This window comes from Lacerta agilis, chromosome 9 (assembly GCF_009819535.1).
Source record: "Lacerta agilis isolate rLacAgi1 chromosome 9, rLacAgi1.pri, whole genome shotgun sequence".
In the NCBI taxonomy this organism is placed as follows: domain Eukaryota; kingdom Metazoa; phylum Chordata; class Lepidosauria; order Squamata; family Lacertidae; genus Lacerta; species Lacerta agilis.
The window spans coordinates 68,022,006-68,042,709 of record NC_046320.1 but is presented as its reverse complement, the minus strand read 5'-3'; the positions used below and the strand labels follow the sequence as shown (position 1 = coordinate 68,042,709).

At 46.8% G+C, this 20,704-nt stretch overlaps 1 protein-coding gene across 1 annotated transcript in view; it reads right to left on the bottom strand.

The window, feature by feature from the left end:
- RNF24 (ring finger protein 24) overlaps positions 1-15,983 on the bottom strand; it is an 85,026-nt gene extending 69,043 nt beyond the window's left edge. The window contains exon 1 of the mRNA XM_033160966.1: positions 15,843-15,983. The gene's annotated coding sequence lies outside the window, so the exon portion shown is untranslated. The remainder of the gene's footprint in view (positions 1-15,842) is intronic.
- Between the last annotated feature and the right edge of the window lie 4,721 nt (positions 15,984-20,704).

Genomic DNA, 20,704 nt, shown 5'->3' with positions numbered 1-20,704 from the left:
CACGGACGCCCAATGAAGCTGAATGTCAGAAGATTCAGGAGAGGCAAAAGAGAAAGCAAAAGGTGTGCAGAGGCTCTCCAAAAACTCCCCTCCCTCTCTCGCAACACTAGATCTGGTGGAGATCCCATGAAGCTGAATGTTGGAAGATCTGGCACATAGGAAAGATTTGACTTATTCATACATCCAAACGATGGGACTTGCTCCTGCGGGAGGAAATCTAGCTCACCAACCTAGACGGATTTAGAAGAGGATCAGACATTCTGGGAAATGGCTTAGACTTTGGCCCATCAAACCAGTCCCACCTACTCAGGTAAGGGCACCCCAAAGTTTTTTACCCAAGATCTCAAGGGCTGAGATTGTGCATTGTGTCCAAAGTGTGCGCCAAGCTGCCAAATACATCCCTTCGAAACGCTTCTCTTGTTAGCAGAGAGAGGCTGGGAAATCTCACGGCAGTTGGGCTATCTGCTTCCACGACTTACCTGGCCAAAAACAGACCGGTCATCTATCCCAGATCCCAGCTGCGTGTTCCAAGCAGCAATCGCACCTGCTTCGTTTATATCTTATGTTTACTCGCAGGGATAATTAGAGGTGGATTTGCTCACCTAGGCAGCCACCCTTTGCAGGGCTGAGTTGCCAGATTGAGTGAGTGAAAGCTTGATGGATCCAAACAAAGGTTTTGCAAACTCTTTTGAGCGAAGTCGTCTGCCGTAACCCCACATCCACCCTGGCGACACGGCACCTAACTCAGTCCCTGGAGAGCATTGATGCAAGCCTGACTCTCGAACGCTGTTTGGGGAAGCTTAGGGGGGTTTTCCTTGGATTTATTTCAGCTGATTCTGGCCAGGCGCAGGGATCCATTCTGTTGGATTCCTTGTCCCGAGATGACCTCCCAAGGCTGATGCACATGTTATATAACCAGCGACCCACAGCCAAAGGCCTGGCCTAGCACTTCGAAGAATTGTTATTAATATAAACAAGAGAGCCTTGTTGCATCTTAAACACTAACCACTCTATGGTGGCATAAGCTTTCACAGATATTATATTAATATGCGAAACATAATTCGCTCTGCTTCTTTAAACCCGGGGCTCTCCAGTCCAAAAGATCTCTGCCTCCCACACAAAAGCATCTTTGTTGCTCTTCATATCGCAGAGATGCCTACTTGTTCCTAGGCCCCGTTTCAGCGAAATCTCACACCTTCCCTGCTCCCCTGGTCTCTTAGCATCTACTTGATCCTCTTCCTACTTGATTCCCCGACCACTAGCACCTCTGCCACTGTCCTCACTTCATAGCCACCAGCCCATCTTCCTTTTTTTTTTTTAAATAATATCAACTTTATTTAGATTTAGATTTAACAATTTCACAACAAATGTAAAAACCTTTCGCAGATACAAATACAAAGGAATAACAACAACCACAAAAGGTAAAGAACAAACAAAACAAACAAACAAACAAAAAACCAAAACCAAAAACAACAAAAATAAGAACCACAAAAAGTAGAAAAAGGGGAAGGAAAAAGAAAAAAGAAAAGAAAAAGTAAGACTAAGTGTATAGTCACGTAGGTAACTTCTTCCAATGCAAGAGAGATACAAACAAAGGAAACAAAAAGCAGTAATTAATTCTAGTTACACATTATTCAACTTTTTTATCTTTCCTATATTCCTCCCTGCATTACTGCCCAGCCCATCTTCCATCTCTAGGTCTTGCCCATTTCATTTGTGTCTGCTTTTAAGATTTCTGTGGCTGGCGCTGTTCCCTTTCGTCTGGGATACTGGTGAACATTCCATGACATCACAGAAGCTCAAGCCAACACAGCAGCGCTGGGAGCCTAGGAAGCTGCCTTATACAAAGCCAGAACAATGGTCCGTGTAGCTCGGAGCAGGATCTCTCCCAGCCCTGCCTGGAGATGCTGGGATTTGAACCCGGGACACTCTGAACGCGTGGCTGAGTCACAAGAGGCCAGAGTTTCAGCCTATTCTTGATAAGACAGGGATGGGGAACCTGTGACTCTGTAGGTCAGCGTTTCCCAAACTTGGGTCTCCAGCTGTTTCAGACTACAATTCCCATCATCCCTGACCACTGGTCCTGCTAGCTAGGGATGATGGGGGTTGTAGTCCAAAAATACCTGGATACCCAAATTTGGCCCTGCTCTGGATGTTGTTGGATTACCAACTCCCACCAGACCTAGCCAGACAATGGGCAGGGATGATGGTAGCTGCAGTCCCACAACATTTGTATGGCCACGGGATCCAGTGGTTCTCCAAGGGTGTGGCATCCCACCCTGGAGGGTCAGGAGACGATGGCAAGCATGGCAGGAAGATTCAAGGACAACCAAGGAGACCTTTAAACATTTCAGTGTAGTATCAAAATAGTATTTTTTTATTTATTTGCAGAATAGGGGTAGATACCTTTTCAAAATGAGAGCAAGAGTACCAAAGACAATATTGTTGAGAACAGGGATTTTCAACTTTGACAAACATGAAAGGTCAGAAATGAGCAGATTTTGTTTGTCTCAAAATAGACCTAGCATACGTCTAATTTGTCCAATATTGACCTCATTAGACCCAACACAGAGGTTACCTGGCAAAAGCAAGCTCACACCTATCACAGTGTTTTCTATACATACCTAAGGTAGATATGTAAGAGGCTCGTTTATAATTATATTTTGGGAATGATTCATGTTCTTTTTTTAAGCTGCGTTGTTTTGTACTTTCTGGATGTCCCATAATAACTAATAATAATAATAATAATTTATTTATACCCCACCCATCCGGCTGGGTTTCCCCAGCCACTCTGGGCGGCTCCCAACCAAAGATTAAAAATACATTAAAACATCAGGCATAAAAACTTCCCTAGACAGGGCTGCCTTCGGGGCTGTCCCATGATCATATCATAAAGCAGTTGTGTCCCATGTTAGAAATCAAGCACGGCTAGGAGTTGCTTCATGTTTTCCGACGTATTATCTTATCAATAAAAAAACTTTGATGTGGTGCAAGCACATTTTGATTCTGAAAGTGCGGCCAAGGCTAAAGGCCAAGACTGAAAAGTTTGAGAACTACTGCCTTAAGGCATTATGTAATTAGAAAAACGAAACTTTCAGATTAGCCAACGGCCAGGCTAAACCTGATATTTTAATTCTGAATTTTTAAATTTTTATTTTAATCTGTATTTTAAATTGATTGTTTTTTATGTTTTTGCTGTGATTTTAATTAGTGTTAGCCGCCCTGAGCCCGGTTTTTGGCTGGGAAGGGCGGGGTATAAATAAAATTTATTATTATTATTATTATTATTATTAATGTTTTTAACTGCATGGTTTCCATTTATCAGTGCCTCATCTGTGGCTTGCAACCCCCCCAGCCTTACATGCAGGGAGATTTGATGAACTAATCTAAGTCCATCTTTGTTCCCGCTCCTTGTTTCTGTCTTCTCAGTGCACATCTTAGTTTATGGAACAAATTGCAAGAGAGCTACAACTGTTTTGCTGCCATTGTTAGGCCTACTCCTTATTGTGCCGTGTAGATTGTTCAAAACTCAATAAAATATATTCCAAAAAACAACAACACCTCTCCCCCGAGGCTTATGCCATCATTGCCTTCCAACTTCTCTTTCAAGTTTTTTGCGCACGATCTGCCAAGTAGCTGATTTTCTATAAACCACGCTCTCCTTCCTCTGCGCCGCTGAAGGGAAAGGGTTAACTTTTATATACAGCAGTATAGCTTTTATAATAACAGCACCTGCCGCAGAATCTTTTTGTCAACAAAGAAGAGAGATAAAGTCAAGCTGGTTCGTTTGTGTGAGTTTTATGGTGTTCCTGCATTTAATACATCCGCAACAGGATACGAGTTCCGTTTACTGCTGTCAATACTTTGCCGACAGTGGGAAGCGGATCAATGGACTGCATGAATCAATGCGTTACTTCCCTTCCAACATGTACCTTTCGCACGGGATCCGCAGATGCTGAGGACACCTGGAAGCACACCTAGAAAGTCCTCCAGCAAAAGGACTTCCATTTGAAAGGACTTGCAAAAAGGCTGCTTTTGATTCCTGCATTTCACACTCCTCCGATCACAAGGAAGTTGCAAGGACAGCTTTGTACGTAAGCTGAGTCCATTTCCCACCGAGGAAAGAATACCGGAGAGAAATGGTGTTTTCAGGATACAGTCAAACCGCGGTTGTCAAACGTAATCCGTCCTGGAAGCCCGTTTGGCTTCCGAAATGTTCGACAACCCGAGGTGTGGCGTCCGGTTGGCTGCAGGAGCTTCCTGCACGCAAACCAGGGTGGATAAAAATCAATTATTATTTTTTTTTTAAAAATCGGATTTTTTCAATTATTTAAATCGGACTTTTTGATTTAAATCGGATTTTTATGATTTCAATCGGATTTTTTTAAATAAAATGCTTTTTGGTGAAAATATATTACCATCCAAAGGTTATTCAATCATGAAATAAAGATTAGTTTTTTAATTATGTACAATAAGGCTGTATATGTTTAATTTTTTTGGTAAATAAATTCCATTAATCCATTCACAATGTCATTTATGCTCTTCCAGAGGTTTTTTTTTTAATGATTATTGGGCAGTTTCTCTGCCTACAAGATATTATCACAGATGCTTGGTTTACTTTTGCAGTTCTCAAAACTGAATTTGACTCAGCAGAGATCACATGCCTCTTCTTCACAGCAAAAATGTTATAACATGAACAGAGTTGAGAAAAAGACCTTAATCCTATTGTTCTACAAACCTATGAATACAGAATCAACCCCTTCAGTGTTAAGTTTCAAGAAGTTCAGTGAATAGAATAGAAACAATATTTTTCTGATTGTTTGGAGTGGAATGGATCTAATAAATCTATTTAAATTATTATTATTAAGCTAATGATTATTTTTCTCCTTCCTAAGTACAACAGAAAAGTTGTCCAAATATGAATGATTAACCTATTAAACTGGGGATAAAAAAACTAATATGAAAAGTTGTTATTCTAAAAATCTTCATCTACTTGCATATTAAAGTTATACCAGCAAGAATTAGTGTTTAGAAAACTGTGATTTAAATGAAATCCACCCTGACACAAACGGAAGCCACATTGGATGTTTGGCTTCCGAAAAACAGGAACACTTGCTTCTCCGTTTTCAGCATTCAGGAGCCGAAACGTTCCAAAATGGAGGCATTTGGGAACCGAGGTTAGACTGTACCTGTTAATTTCCCACTTGCAAATGGCAGGACAGAGTCTCAAACTAAGCCATGCTCTCCCAGGCCTGCATTCCCAGCATGTTCGCATTCCCATCTCAGCGACATCTACGCTGGCTTGGTCATGCACACAAGAATGGAAGATGTCAGGATTCGCAAGGATATGTTTCATGGGGAGCTGGCTTCAGGCACCAACTCTGCGTTACAAAGATGCCTGCAGACGTGACGTGAAGTCTGGCAACGTCAACCCCTTGCAGACGACCGCAGCGCTTCTGCAGCAGCACAACCGGACGCCTTCTTCTGCCCCAGCTGCAACAAAACATGTCTCTCGGTCTCCGCAGCCACAGCAGGCTCTGCAAGTTCCAACAGTTTGACTCCACCCCCAAAGGCAAACTCCTCCATTGTCTCCCGAGACAGACGGGTGCCAACAACAAGCTGAGCAGAGAAAAGCAGGTAAACATACAGTGCTTACCTACTAAGGCGACACCATTTGCACAAACGCGACAGGAAACCTCCACCTCCTTCCTTCGCAGACCCTAATTTCCACATGGGCAGCCATGTTACTCCGCTACAGGAAAAACAACAAAGATTCCCATAACACCCTTAAACATTGTTGGTCTCCAAACTCCCATCTGCCCCAGCCAGCATGGCCAGTGGTCAAGGATGGTGGGAGCTGCAGTCTGAACAATCTGAAAGGCCTCACCCTTAAGCTGCGAGACAATAGTTTGTTGCCAATGCTCACAAACTTTCCCTCCAGTCTGCGCACAAGAAGTTGGGGTCTTTGTGATGGCTAGCAGCCGCCAGTCACCGACGTCTAACAATACAGTGGTACGTTGGTTCTCAAACACCTTGGCACTCAAACAGCTTGGAACCCAAACACTGCAAACCCAGAAGTAAGTGTTCTGGTTTGCAAACTTTTTTCAGAAGCCGAACGTGCTCCGTTTTGAGTGTTACGCTGAGGTCTGTCTGTTTTCGTTATTTATTTTCCATTTCTGTTTTTGTGGCTCTCTTTTTTTGTGACTGTGTGGAACCCAGTTCAGCTACCGACTGATCGATTGTGTGACTGCAGTACATTCTTTATTGCTTTCATTTTATGGATCAACGGTCTCATTAGAGAGTAAAATTCATGCTAAATTGCTGTTTAGCCAGTGTGGTGTAGTGGTTAAGAGCGGTAGACTCGTTATCTGGTTCGCGTCTCCACTCCTCCACATGCAGCTGCTGGGTGACCTTGGGCTAGTCAAACTTCTTTGAAGTCTCTCAGCCCCACTCACCTCACAGAGTGTTTGTTGTGGGGGAGGAAGGGGAAGGAGAATGTTAGCCGCTTTGAGACTCCTTCGGGTAGTGAAAAGCGGGATATCAAATCCAAACTCTTCTTCTTCTTCTGTTTTAGGGGTTGTTTTTAAAAGTCTGGAACAGATCAATCCATTTTGCATTACTTTCTATGGGAAAACGCGCCTTGGTCTTGGAACGCTTTGGTTTTGGAACAGACTTCCGGAACGGATTAAGTTTGAGAACCAAGGTACCACTGTACAAGAAACCTATCTAGCTATCAGACACCGGGAGAATGTAGGATGAGAGAGGGCTCAGGTCCTGCTTGCAGGTTTCCCACAAGCTGGCCACTGTGAAAACAGGATGCTGGATTAGATGGGGCACTGGCCCATCTGTGACCTCGATGCTCAAAAGCAGAGAAAGCACCAGCACACAGCAAATGTTACCTGATCCATCGATTTGCGCCCGAGCCACCAACATACCGGTAATTCAAAACAAACAAAGAATGTGGACAGAGCAAGGTGTCAAATGCGAGGCAAACCTCAGGCAACTTCACCCCACCGCTAAACCAAAGCATGACCTCCGCTGGTGTGAAATTAGACATGTATTATGATGTCTCTTCGTAAGGGTTGCGACTGCGTGAGCGAGGAGACAATCATAGAATCATAGAGTTGGAAGAGACCACAAGGGCCATCCAGTCCAAACCCCTGCCAAGCAGGAAACACCATCAAAGCATTCCTGACAGATGGCTGTCAAGCCTCCGCTTAAAGGCCTCCAAAGGAGACTCCACCACACTCCTTGGCAGCAAATTCCACTGTCCAACAGCTCTCACTGTCAGGAAGTTCTTCCTAATGTTTAGGTGGAATCTTCTTTCTTGTAGTTTGACTCTATTGCTCCGTGTCCGCTTCTCTGGAGCAGCAGAAAACAACCTTTCTCCCTCCTGTATATGACATCCTTTGATATATTTGAACATGGCTATCATATCACCACCTCATGAGAAGAGAAGACTCCCTGGAAAAGACCCTGATGTTGGGAAAGATGGAGGGCACAAGGAGAAGGGGGCGACAGAGGATGAGATGGTTGGACAGTGTTCTCGAAGCTACCAACATGAGTCTGACCAAACTGCGGGAGGCAGTGGAGGATAGGGGTGCCTGGCGTGCTCTGGCCCATGGGGTCACGAAGAGTCGGACACGAGTGAACGACTGAACAACAACAACAAATCATATCACCCCTTAACCTTCTCTTCTCCAGACTAAACATACCCAGCTCCGTAAGCCATTCCTCATAAGGCATCGTTTCCAGGCCTTTGACCATTTTGGTTGCCCTCCTCTGGACATGGCAAAAGAAGCCGCCTAAGCGCCAGTTCCGGAATTGATTCCAAAGTCCTGCAAGCCATCTGAGATACAAGGGAATGGATGGAAGTGATGCATAAACTGACCAGTACTTGAAAGAGTTACAGAAGCCACGTGGAGGAGCATTTTAAGAAAGCAGTGCAGATAAATCAACACACAATGGCCACGTGTCAACTTTCCTGCCAGAACAGGTTTGGCAAAAGGAAGTTAAAAACCAGGGAACCACCTGCTCCTCAGGGCACTCTCTTCCCTCTCCCATCATGTTTACAATTATATTACCTTGTTAGTATCAATATATTAATATTAGGCAGATGCTTTCACTGTTCTGTTCGATGCCTGCCAAAACCTTTTTTTTTTAAAGCAACCTAAACATTATTTATGGACATTAAAAAAATCTAATCATTTTATCTTCGTTTTCACAGCATTTTATGCAGACTGCTTGGAGATATTTTGTCGGTTAAGCGGCAGGTGCATTTTGCCAAAAATAAAATTAATACTGCACATGGGGGAAGCTGCCATACAGGGAATCAAATGAGTGATCTGTCTAGTCCAGGACTGCCGGGGAAGGGCCGTAGCTCAGTGGAAGGGCTCCTGCCTTGCAAGCCGAAGGTCTCAGGTTCAATCCCCGTCATCTCCGGGTAGGGCTGGGGGAGAGACCCAGCCTTCACTTCCTGAAATCCTGCAGAGTCACTGACTTGATGGAAATCACCTTTGCATGTGCCTAATGCCTGGCGAGAGGACCAGTTCTCAAGACGCGATGACAAACAGCAAGTGCAATTGCTTCCGAGAGGACAACAATGGAAAATTGTCCTTTATTTAAGTACAGTGCTGCCTTGGTTTAAGAACAGCTTGGTTTATGAACAACTTGGATGAAGAACGCTGCAAACCCGGAAGCAGGTGTTTTGGTTTGTGAACTTTGCCTTGGTTTAAGAACGCTTTGGTTTAAGAACAGACTTCCGGAACGGATTGAGTTCGTAAACCAAGGTACCACTGTAGAAATCTCCGTGGCACCATATCCGTTATGGCGATTTACACAGGCCGTATCTGCTAGAAAACAAACCATGGTTACTTGCATGCTGGCGTGTGTGCCAATTCCACTGCAATACCAGAAAGAAGAAATTTCTTTGGCACTTTGGAGATTGTTAAAGCAGTGCTAGGAGAGATGACCAGTGGAGTTTGCCCCTACTCCAGCAAAGGATGGTGCCTTATGCAGAATCAGACCACTGGAACCATCCAACTTAGTTTTGACTTCACTAACAGCCAGCAGCTCTAGGGTTTCACATGAGATTGAACACGGGAATTTCCGCATGTTTCCTAGCACTGAGTTACAGTTCTTCCCCAGCACATTTCCTTAGAAGCAAGCCACGGAGAGGCCAATGAAAATTACCACGTTCATGGGCTAAGGTGCACAGTCTAAGATTTCCATAACCCAGCTGTGTTTGGGTTTGCACAGAGCTGAGCCAGTGTCCGAACACGCCATATATATATATATATATATATATATATATATATATATATATACACACACACACACACACACACACACACACACACACTAGCTGGCCTGGCCATGTGTTGCGGTGGCTTTTTTATGAAATGGAAAAGGAATATATATACATATACATATACATATACATATATATATATGAATGTAAACTGTCCATGCCCACAGCTTCTCCCGTTGAATTTCCACCTGCCTCCTCTCAGTCTTTCCCCGTTTCTTCCTCCCTCCACACAGCTTCTCCCGTTGAATTTCCGCATGCCTCCTCTCCGTATTTCCCTCCGTTTCTGACTGCCTCCAGACAGCTTCTCCTGTTGAATTTCCGCCTGCCTCCTCTTCGTCTCCCCCCCCCCATTTCTGACTGCCTCCACACAGCTGTAAGTTGTTGCCTCAGGAGTTGGGTGGCACCTTTTTATTGGTTGCTGGTTGTGGTGTCAGTGCTGTTGCTGGTGACATCTAATAGGCGCGCCAATTTTTTGCGTTTATTCTTTATTTTAGGTATGTCAGGTGTGGGTATTTTTGAAATTTAATTATCCCATGTTATTCCCTGACGGTCATGGAATGCTGTGTCCTCATTTGATGCTGTTTGGTCCAGCGGTTACGGAGCAAGTTGGTAACACCCACGCATGCAATGGGAACACACACACACACACACATCTCACTCACAGCAAAGGGGTAGCAAATTCTTGTATACACAAAGGAAACGAGACACCAAACACCTCTTGCATTCCAAAACAAGGTCTCAGAGCACGTTTTATAACTTTGCTTTCAGTTGTGCAAGGATGCTTGCAGCCTTGGTTAATCTTTAATACACGTCCGAACCAGTGATGCAAGTTGTCAAGGAATCCACTTGTACAACGGCAGGGAAGACTTTGTTTGCTTCAGCCATGTCGCAGAAAAAGAACAAGTCGCGATGGTATACACATCAAGCCTAAAGCAGCAATGGCACGGTCCATGATAGGGATGAGTGGAATGCTCTTAGCTGGAACTGGAATTAATTCCCAAGTGGCACAGGGGGAAGATGCCAGCGTCCATGTCCCAGGGAACCCTAATGAAGCATCAAAGTAATCTATCCTGCTGCATGTCTCTTTGTGTTACTCTACTTGCAGCCTGGATGGCCTCAGCAGCACAGCATTAGGATATACATTGCATCCTGCAAAAATGGGGTCCATGGGAACTGAAATCTCCCATGGCTCCCTGAAGGTCCAAAGGGCCAAGATGCTGTGCTGCATCCTTTAGGACAGTGGGTGGGGAACATGCACTACAGCTCCCATTATCCCTTATCACCAACCATGCTGATGGGAGCTACAATCCTGCAACATCTGGAGGACCACAGGCTCCCCTCCCCACCACTCCTTAGGGTACAGAATGGAGGCTACCTATTTCTTCTAGGCACTAGTACAAAGTATACTAATGCAAAGTGTGTGTATTGAGGGTATAGTGTTAGAAACTCAGATATATAAGCTAGGTGCCCAATGGCTCCTTAAACCAGGGTTACAGTCGCCAAAACGGAATGTCCACTTGCCATTCTTGGGCCGGGCGACACAGAAGTCGTATTTTTCCATATGATTTTTTTTGGTTCCTGAAATTCATTTTGATCGTGCAGATAAAATATCACGGACAGGATTCTACTGGGTGTGTTGCTAGTGCGTGAATACGGCCAAGATCCAAGGCTCCCCAGGCATGCGCCTCCAGACGGTGGACCAGGTATCTTCACTTGATTGCAAGTGGGCGACAGTCGGGTGCAAAATGCGCCTGGCTCCTGGCGAATTTCGAACGCTGGTGGGGGGGGGGGATTAGTTGTAGCCCCTTGAAATTAATGGCCCAAAGGCTGCAGCAGAACAGAGTCATTTCCATATACCCTCTAAAAGCACCCAATAGAGATCCATTTCCAATCAGCTCTGGACCTCCAATGATTTGGAATCTAACCCATTCTTTACACTACAGGCTGCAGGTCGCGGGGAAATGTATTTATGTCTGAATGGCTCCCCTCATTCACAGCATGCCAGGCAGAAGGCTAGGCTAGAACGCTTCTCCCTGACACTTAGTTTTCTATGTGCAGGGAGTAGGTATATATGTATTTTAATGGAACAGAATGCTCCCACAGCCCGAAATTGCACAGTCCAGGAACACTTCTGCCATGTGATCTTCTGTTTGTGTAGATTATAGCAGCTGAAATTAAACACATGTCCAGTAATCAGACGGCTGAAAGGGAAGGCGAGCTCGGCTTTCCTAGCCTTCAACTCCGAGGGAGGATTCCCCGCAACCAAACATTCCTAATTTATTAGCCATCGTCATGCAGATTGCAGCGTGCCAAGAGCAGAAGACGCCCGGGACGGAGCATGTCAGCTGTTCCGTCTGGTAGGGAAATAAATGCAAGCTGGAGAGACGTTGGACGTGCAACCCCACTGCCGTAGGGACAGAGCAGCACAAATGTGACCTGGAAGAATATCCCTTTGCAAGGCCAGATATGGACATCAAGCATCGCCTGAGCAGCGGCTGGGCTTCTGGATCTTAGGCAAATAAGGAAAGAAGTGGTACCTGCAGTGAAAAGCCATGCACAATTCCAGACAGGAGTTTTGTACACAATCACCGCTGCATTCCCCCCAAACGACATGCTTTGCCACCTGCCATGTGGACAGCACACTGGCGCAAAGAAAGTCATTTGGATGTTCTTACAAAGCGCACAGGTTTAGAAGGCAACCCAACGGAGCAATTAATGTTCCAATTACACAGAAAAGGTCTCACTCCTGATTCTGTTGTGTCGTGGGAGCAAGAGCCCCATGTGGAAGGCTGTCAGATCTTCCACCCCGGTTCTTCTGCGCCAAGGGTCAGAGTGAATCGTAGAACTGGAAGGGATCCTGAGGGTCATCTAGTCCAACCCCCCTTGCTATGCAGGAATGAGCAGGTGTCCTGTACGGGGATCGAACCTGCAACCTTGGCATTATCACCAGCATGATATCCAGGCTCTCTAATCTGGCAGAACTTAAAATGTAAGCTATTCCTCCCATTTGTCTTGAGACATTCCAGTATTTTGCTGCACTGATGTGGACTTCTGGTTCCCAATGCAAATATTAAGCAAATAGCTCAGTTTAAATCCATTTGTAGATCCAAGCACATGGAACTCTTTGCTTCTCTATGGCCTTACCTTTTTCAATAAACCAGGTTTCCTTTAGACCAGAACAACCGTGTTGCTGATAATGTCTAACATCTGTTTTCAAGGTGTTTTCAAGGTGTTCAATGGATTTCTCATGCATCGTCTAGTTGTGATGCTACACCATCCATTGTCAGGTAAGCTAGCATTATTTATTTGTACGACTATTTGTAAACCACGTTCCACCTTTGATTCACAGAGCAGTGTACAAAAATATTGTCTCCCATTTTCCAGATTTTTTTGGGGGGGGGGACTGAGGCAGAGAGAGCACGACTCTCTTAAGACCACCGAGTGAGTTCACGGCAGACAGAGAAGAGAGAAGCATCAGCTCAGCCTAACCCCTATGCCACACCAGCTCTCCAGAACCTCTCAGTTCCACAGAAGTCTACCACAAAAACATCCAACGATTCACGCCGACCCTTATAAAAACAAAAAACCGCCCCAGAGTGTGGCTGGTGTTTGAAAATTAACTCGCCGTTCTGTTAAAACAGCTACACATCTACTCCACGTACTATGCATTAATGTTTAATTTCACCAAAACATCTAGTCTCAAATTAACACCGTGCGGCTACACACAGAGAAGACAGCTATCATCAAAGAGGAAAGGAAGAGAGGTCTCAGGCTGTAACACTGAGCGTTTTCGCACAACTCTCCCCAGAGAAAACCACAAGCCTGTTTTGTTGTTGCTAGAACGACGCTATTTCTTAAAAAGCTGGAAATTTCCAGCAATGCACACCTATCGGACTTCGAGAGAGCAGAACAGAACTTGCAGTAGAAGTGCAGAGGCACACAAGCAACTCAGCAAAAAGGAGGGCTCTGTGGGGATCGCAGACACCCAAAACAAGGACACTAAGGCAGCAGGGGAAACACACTCTGCATTTCGAAGGAGTCCTGCAAGCAAGCAGAGCCACTAAGCCAGCTTCCCGTGTTGCTAAGCACGTTGCAGGCGCGATCAGGAACTACAGATGAAAAAGGGAAGGCCGGAGAGAAGCAATATGCAATCGAAATGCATTGCCAAAGTTTCTTTAGAAATACACACACACACACACACACACACACGCCCGAAATCTTTGGCATCTCCTGTGATATTTGCAAAAGGGAGTGGCGGAGGCCAGCATCAGGGGGCCAGAGAACTACACTGGCTCCTCAAGCTATCAAAACCAGCTGCTCTGCAAACACCCCGGGGGTAAATTTCCACACTCTTACGCTTTGCCTGTGGCAGCGGGTCTCTAACGTTGGCTGAGCCCTGCAGATGTGGACGGGGGCTCCGATTCCCCGCCACCCTTGCAAACATCTGGAGAGCACCACTTTGGCAATCTCTGCGTTCTGGTGCTTAACCCGCCCCCCCCCTCTGCCAGCCCGCTACTCCCCACAACCTAAGCTCTGTGCTTTCAGACTCTCTCCTACTCAGCGGTAGGAATTTCCTGTGCTTTGCTGGCCCACTCTATAATCAAAAGCTATTTTGCGAGGGGGGAGGGGGGGAGTCGCCGAGAATTGCTGCAACTTCCTCTCCAGACATATAAAAAGACACTCTTATGATCTTGTCTGATGATCTGCCTTTAAACAAGCCAGGGAACTTGCCCTCCTGTTTCTCCTCCTGTCAACTTTTGAAAGACGAGAGGCTGGATGCTTCGCATTTAAAAGAGGAGCTGGACCAGCTGAAAAAGTGCATGCACGTCCACAGATATCTTCTGGGCCTGTGCTCAGCACAGAGGAAGAGTCATCCCAGGCCCGGAGGGGGAAATCCATGCAGCCACTCAGGGGTGCCCATGTTGTTTGGCATAACCCAGTTCAATACAGACTAGCAGAGTGACTGGGCATTGTAACCTTGCAAGGCCAGTCAAACAAAACAGCAAGAACTGAATTAGAAACTGGGGCAGTGCCTTGGGGACCTGGCCTTTCCTCCACAGCCAAGGTGGGTAGAATGGATCCAACCCTTTCGGGACACACACACACACACACACACACATATATATATACACACACACACCACCACAACGCTGCCAAGACGTGTTGGCATCTCCCCTAAGGGATGCCACATTATTTCCAAACGCACCTGCCCACGCTTTCTCGGCTCCACAGACCAACACCCCACATGAGCACGCACGTGTCAAACAACCCCTTAGGGAACGACACGCCCCACAACCTGACAGGAAAGGAACCCACGCGACAGCCACCTCCCAGTTCCCAGGAACAACCCAGACACCATCCGGAGAACGCCAGCATCACATGCTGGATTCCACCACAGGCGCTGTGCAGAATGGCTGTCCCGTTTCTGGACGGCCCCATAGAAAAGACCTTCTGGGCTCCAAGGGGATGGCAAGACCCACAGCTGCTCTGGGGGAGATATGTCTACTCAGCCCCACGGAAGCCCTAGGAATGGACTCCAAGTCTAGCTATGTCCCGTCCCCCAGACCTTAGAGAATGAAAAGGGCACAGTTTCAGGGAGTATATGAGGTCAGGGCCCCCTATCCCAACCCCCAAGTTCCAGATACCCCCCCCCCACCAAATGTCTTCCCCACATCTCACAGCCCCACAGATGAGACAAGATTCCTTCCCCACAGCTCTACAGCGCCCCCTGGCAACAGCCGTATGCACTGCCCCACAGACTGGCCCGGTGCATCTTCTTACAGCCCCATAGACTGGACCCCCAACCGTACCCCAAGACCCAGCTACCTCCTCCTCCTCATCGGCCCCAAGGAAGGCCATGTTCACAGAGCCCTCCGGCCCATCTCAGCCCCCACAAGAAGACAAAGCTGAGCAGGGAGCGTGCAGAGAGGACCACCCAGCATCTCTGGAGAAAGGCCGCCCCACTCGGACGCCCCACAGAGACCCACAAGAACAGACCACCCGCCTCTCTCCCATCCAGTGGCTGGAGCCAAACGCATCCCAGACGGACGCTCTTTTCCTTGGGGTAAAGAGGGAAGAGAGGAAGGACAGGCTGGTGCCCCCCCCACCTCCTCCCTGCCTAGTCTCTCCCCTCGACCCCAAATCCCCTATAGATGCTGCCACTGGGAAGGGGAAAGACAGCGCAGAGACAGCGACCCTCCTCCCAAAGCGCACCTTTCCTCTCTTTGTTGTAAGTCACAGACAGGACTGCCTTACCTCTGTGCAGCCTAGCAGGCAGGCAGCGGGCAAAGAGAAATACCTAAGAGCACCCCCAAAAAAATATTTTTTATTGCACGAGATGCTGAAAGCTGCAAAAAAAACCTTTTTTGTTGCAAGGAAGACTGGAGACCTTAAGGAGAAAGACCCAGACACCTCAATTTTGCATGGCAGGCTGGAAACGATCCCGACCCACACACCCCACCCCAGCCTGAATGGAGAACAGGGGTTAGTGCAGGGGGGGGGGGGCAATGCACACGCAGGACTAGCTACTCACCCAGAGGAGATGCTGCTGCCTGCGCGCTGGCGGAAGAGTCTGCTCTGCTCCGAACGTTGGCAGCCGCTTCACAGGCACAGGCGCCGCTCAATGCCAGGCGGGATGGAACGCAGGCACACACAACAGCGGAAAGGGGACCCGGATGCTGGAACACTCCGCCCCGCGCGCGTCTCCCTTCACCCCCCGCCCCGCCCCGTTTTTCAGGCCCCGCCCACAGACTTTGCCCGTCGAAGGGCAAGGGGAAAGCGCCCCGTGGCGCGGCTTCCCGCTCCGTAGTGCGCAGGCGCTACTTTGCTGCCGTTTTTTTAGCTGGCTTCCCACAGGGAGACAGTGGGAACTCAAATGATATGATATGATATGATATGATATGATATGATATGATATGATATGATATGATATGATATGATATGATATGATATGATATGATGTTGTGCTATTCTTAATCACAGCTAATATAATATAATTGTAATAAATGATCATCAAGAACATAATAAATACAGTTATTAAGAATAGCATAAAACAATGCAAACAGCAAATTATTAGTCTCACAGTGGTGCAGCAATAAAACTGGCTGCTAGCACATTTCCAAAGATAAGTCAGGGTCTGGAAGGGTTTCAAATTGGGTGGGGGACCCCCACACCCTCCAACATATTTTTTTTTTAAACTTCCCTCTACAGGGCTGCCTTCAGATGTCTTCGAATGGTTGTATAGTTTCTTATCTCCTTGGCTCAGAGGTGGCATAACTCCATACCCTCCAACATTCCTCCGATGAAAATAGGGATGTTCTAGTGAACAGCAGACATTCTGCTCTGGAATTTGTCACACACATGAATTTGTAAATGTGTCTGTGCTTGGTTACCCAGAGCTTAAATACATGGCCTTTCATGCGCCCTTTCAAACACATGCATTTGTAGGGAATCCCTAACTTGGGAGAGAGAGAGAGGGAAGACCTGAAATAGGAATAGGAATAAGGAATAATTTATTATTGGCCAAGTACATTTTCCAACATACTTGGAATTTGTTTCGGCTACATTGGAATGTAAACATACAGACACTGTTCCTCTCACAATACAAAGAAGCAAAGAAACCCCACCCATATTTTACCTCCCCTTAAGCTATACAACTACGAGTTTAACAATTTAATGGCACAAGGGAAAAAACTATTCTTGTGCCTGGCCGATTTTGTATATGAAGTCCTGTAGCGACGTCCAAAACTCTGTATGACGAAGCATTTTACATTGAAATACGGGACAATCCTGTATTATACAGGTGGCAACCCTATTCCCAAGCAACCTGAGACTTTGCCGACATGCCTTGTCTTTGCTCTGCCCTCTCCATGCCTCTTCTGGTCCGGGGAGACCTGTGGGGAGGAGAGCGGGTTGCAGCAGGAGGGGGAGACTCCCTGGCTTCTTCTGAAGCCTGACTCCTCTCTGCCTCTTGACCAACCTCCTCTCCAGCCTCTGATTCTGAACTGCTCTCTGCCACAGCCTCTTCCTGTTCCCTCCTCAGCTTCTGATGCCTCCTCCTCCTCCCATTCTTCTCCCTCTTCTCCCTCTGACCACACATTGTTGTCCCACCACCAGCCCCTGGGCTCTGAGCCTTCTTCCCCTGGGGGTTCCCTTGGGGGTTCCCCAGCTACCGCCTCCCACCTCTGCTCTGCATCCAGCCAGACCATGGCACAGAGTGATGTTTTGGAAGGCAGGGGGGTTGTGTCTGCCAGCAGATGGCCTCCTGTGGAGGGGAGTGCCCTTGAATTTCCCCCCAAAAAACTTGGTGAGGAATTTTGCTGCTCCTTTCATGCTCACAGATCCGAGCCAAAAGTTCTGCAGCAAATGTCGCTTCAGAATATTTGCTCTGTGGACTTCTGGTTTTACGCATTGTGACGTGTGTTGGCTTCCAGAGGTAGTTCAAGGTAGGCTGGCTTGTGTGAGAGAATAGCGTTGCATCACAGGCTTGAACTCCATGCCTGCCAACTCCTGTGATTTATGCAAGCCATTGCATAATGGCGGAAGCCCATGTCTGCTCTTCAAAACAAACCTTTCTAGTGATCTTCTGCAACACCCAGGGGCTGGATCCAGAGTTCTGGAGGTCAAAGGCAGTGATTCATTGGGTAGAGATTTTGGGAACGAAGAACATCTTTGGAAACACCCAAAAGGTAAGCCCAGTTCCACAATCGGTGGAAATGTTTCCTTAAAAAAAAAAGTTTTTCATTAGTTTCATTATACATTTCATTAGTTTTACAATCAATTTAACATTTCAAAATTTGACTTCCTCCCCCCTCTTTCTGCAGTTCCTTAAACTTACTTTTAAAAAATATCTTCTGCATATCCAAATTCATTTCACTTGCTCATTTAATTACCGACTGTAAATATATACACTTGTGAAACTGCAGGTTATTACAATAACCCTGCTAATGTTTTTTTATCTGTTTACAATTTATCTGTAAATATTCAATACACCATTTCCATCCTTTTATAAAAAGTTTGTTATCTTGGTTTCTTATTCTTCTGGTAAGTTTTGCCATTTCTGCATATTCCATCAGTTTTTGTATCCATTCTTCCTTTGCTGGGACTTCTGCTTCTTCCCACTTTGGGGCAAGTAGCATTCTTGCTGCTGTAGTAGCATACATAAATAAATTCCTATAAAATTTAGGTAGTTGTGTCCCTATAATTCCAATCTCCCTTTGGCGAAGAGGTGGGGAAGCTTCTTTTCTGTTGAGGGTTACATGTCTTAAGGGGTGATCTGCAGTGGGTGGGGCCAGAGCCAGCAGTGGGTGGGGCCAGAGCCAAGAATGGGCGGGGCAAGCAGCTGGATGAGGAAGAGATTGCGGAGGGCTTTCCCCCTTCTTCCATTGCTCCGTATTTTCCAGCATTCTTTACCCTTCCTTCTCTCTTGTTTGATCCCAGTTCTGCATGAAATCCAGTCAACGAGGAGCCCACATCTGCTTTGGGACATGTGAGCTTTCAGCTGTTGACATATAGGTAATAAAATTTCAGAACCACATAATCATAGTTTGAAGGGACCTGCAGGCAGCGGCGGAGGAAGCCGATCGGGTGCCAGGGCGGCGTGTGTGTCCTGTGCCCAGCGGTGGGGCAAGACACTCTGTGGGGCTTCTGAGAAGTCTGCCTGCCTCCTCCCACTCAGCCGTCCTACAACTGAGGGGGAGGCGGTGGGCAGACCGTTTGGGGCAGCGCAGAGCCTGCGGGTGCCCAAGCCAATGTGTCACTCCCAGGAGAGATGCGTGGCTCGGGAGGGTTGCAGACCCCGCAGTGAGTGCCGCCTGGCATTTTGCCCCCCCCCCAGTGGTGACACCCGGGGCAAACAGCTCCCCACAGCACCCCCTTCCTCCACCCCTGCCTGCCCAAACCAAGTGGGGACTCAAAGGGCTTGGAAACAGGTGGCTCTTGGTGGCCTTAGGAGTGAGACAAGCTACATACAATACATAAATAAATAAAATACATGTGCAACACTAGATTTATATAACTGAGTGGATATTGGCTCCATTTTGCAGCCGAGGATTAACAGAATTGTAGAATCATAGAGTTGGAAGGTCATCTAGTCCGACCCTCTGCCAATCCAGGAAACCCACTACAGTCATACCTTGGAAGTCAAACGGAATCCGTTCCGGAAGTCCGTTCAACTTCCAAAGTGTTCAAAAACCAAAGTGCGGCTTCTGATTGGCTGCAGGAAGCTCCTGCAACCAATTGGAAGCCGCAGAAACCCCGCCAGACGTTCGGCTTCCAAAAGAACGTTCGAAAACCAGGACAGTCACTTGCTGGTTTCGATCGTTCGGGAGCCAAAACGTTCAAGAACTAGGATGTTCGAAAACCAAGGTACGACTGTACTATAGTATCCCTGTTAGGAATATTGAGAGCTGTTTAGCAGTGGAACAGATTCCCTCAGGAAGCAGTGGACTCTCCTTCCTTGGAGGTTTTTAAGCAGAGGTTGGATGGCCAACTGTCATGGATGCTTCAGTTGAGATTCCTGCATTGCAGGGGGTTGGTCTGGATGACCCTTGGTTCCCTTCCAACTCTGCAATTCTATTATTCTACGAGGGGCAGCAGCAAGTGAGTTTAAAAAAAAAACACATCCCCAACTCTTTGTTGTCGTTCAGTCGTTCAGTCGTGTCCGACTCTTCGTGACCCCATGGACCAGAGCACACCAGGCACGCCTATCTTTCACTGCCTCCCGCAGTTTGGCCAAACTCATGCTAGTTGCTTCGAGAACACTGTTCAACCATCTCATCCTCTGTCGTCCCCTTCTCCTTGTGCCCACCATCTTTCCCAACATCAGGGTCTTTTCTAGGGAGTCTTCTCTTCTCATGAGGTGGCCAAAGTACTGGAGCCTCAACTTCAGGATCTGTCCTTCCAGTGAGCACTCAGGGCTGATTTCTTTAAGAATGGATAGGTTTGATCTTCTTGCAGTCCATGGGACTCTCAAGAGTCTCCTCCAGCACCATAATTCAAAAGCATCAATTCTTCGGCGATCAGCTTTCTTTATGGTCCAGCTCTCACTTCCATACATCACTACTGGGAAAACCATAGCTTTAACTATACGGACTTTTGTCGGCAAGGTGATGTCTCTGCTTTTTAAGATGCTGTCTAGGTTTGTCATTGCCTGGGACTTTCTTCATGCAAAGCAATTGCTGTACCTCTGAGTTATGGCCCTACCTGCAACTCCAAGGAACACAGGAAAAAATGTGGCCCATCCCTGTTCTCAGACATCATTTGACAGGGATATGGGCAGCAGTTACCACCGCTGTTGCAGATCCAGGGTAGCATTCTGCTGCCAAAGGTTTTGCAAGCCCTTCTTAGAGGTGTGCAAAATCAGCACCTGGGCTTTCTGTGTAATTCTCAGCCTTT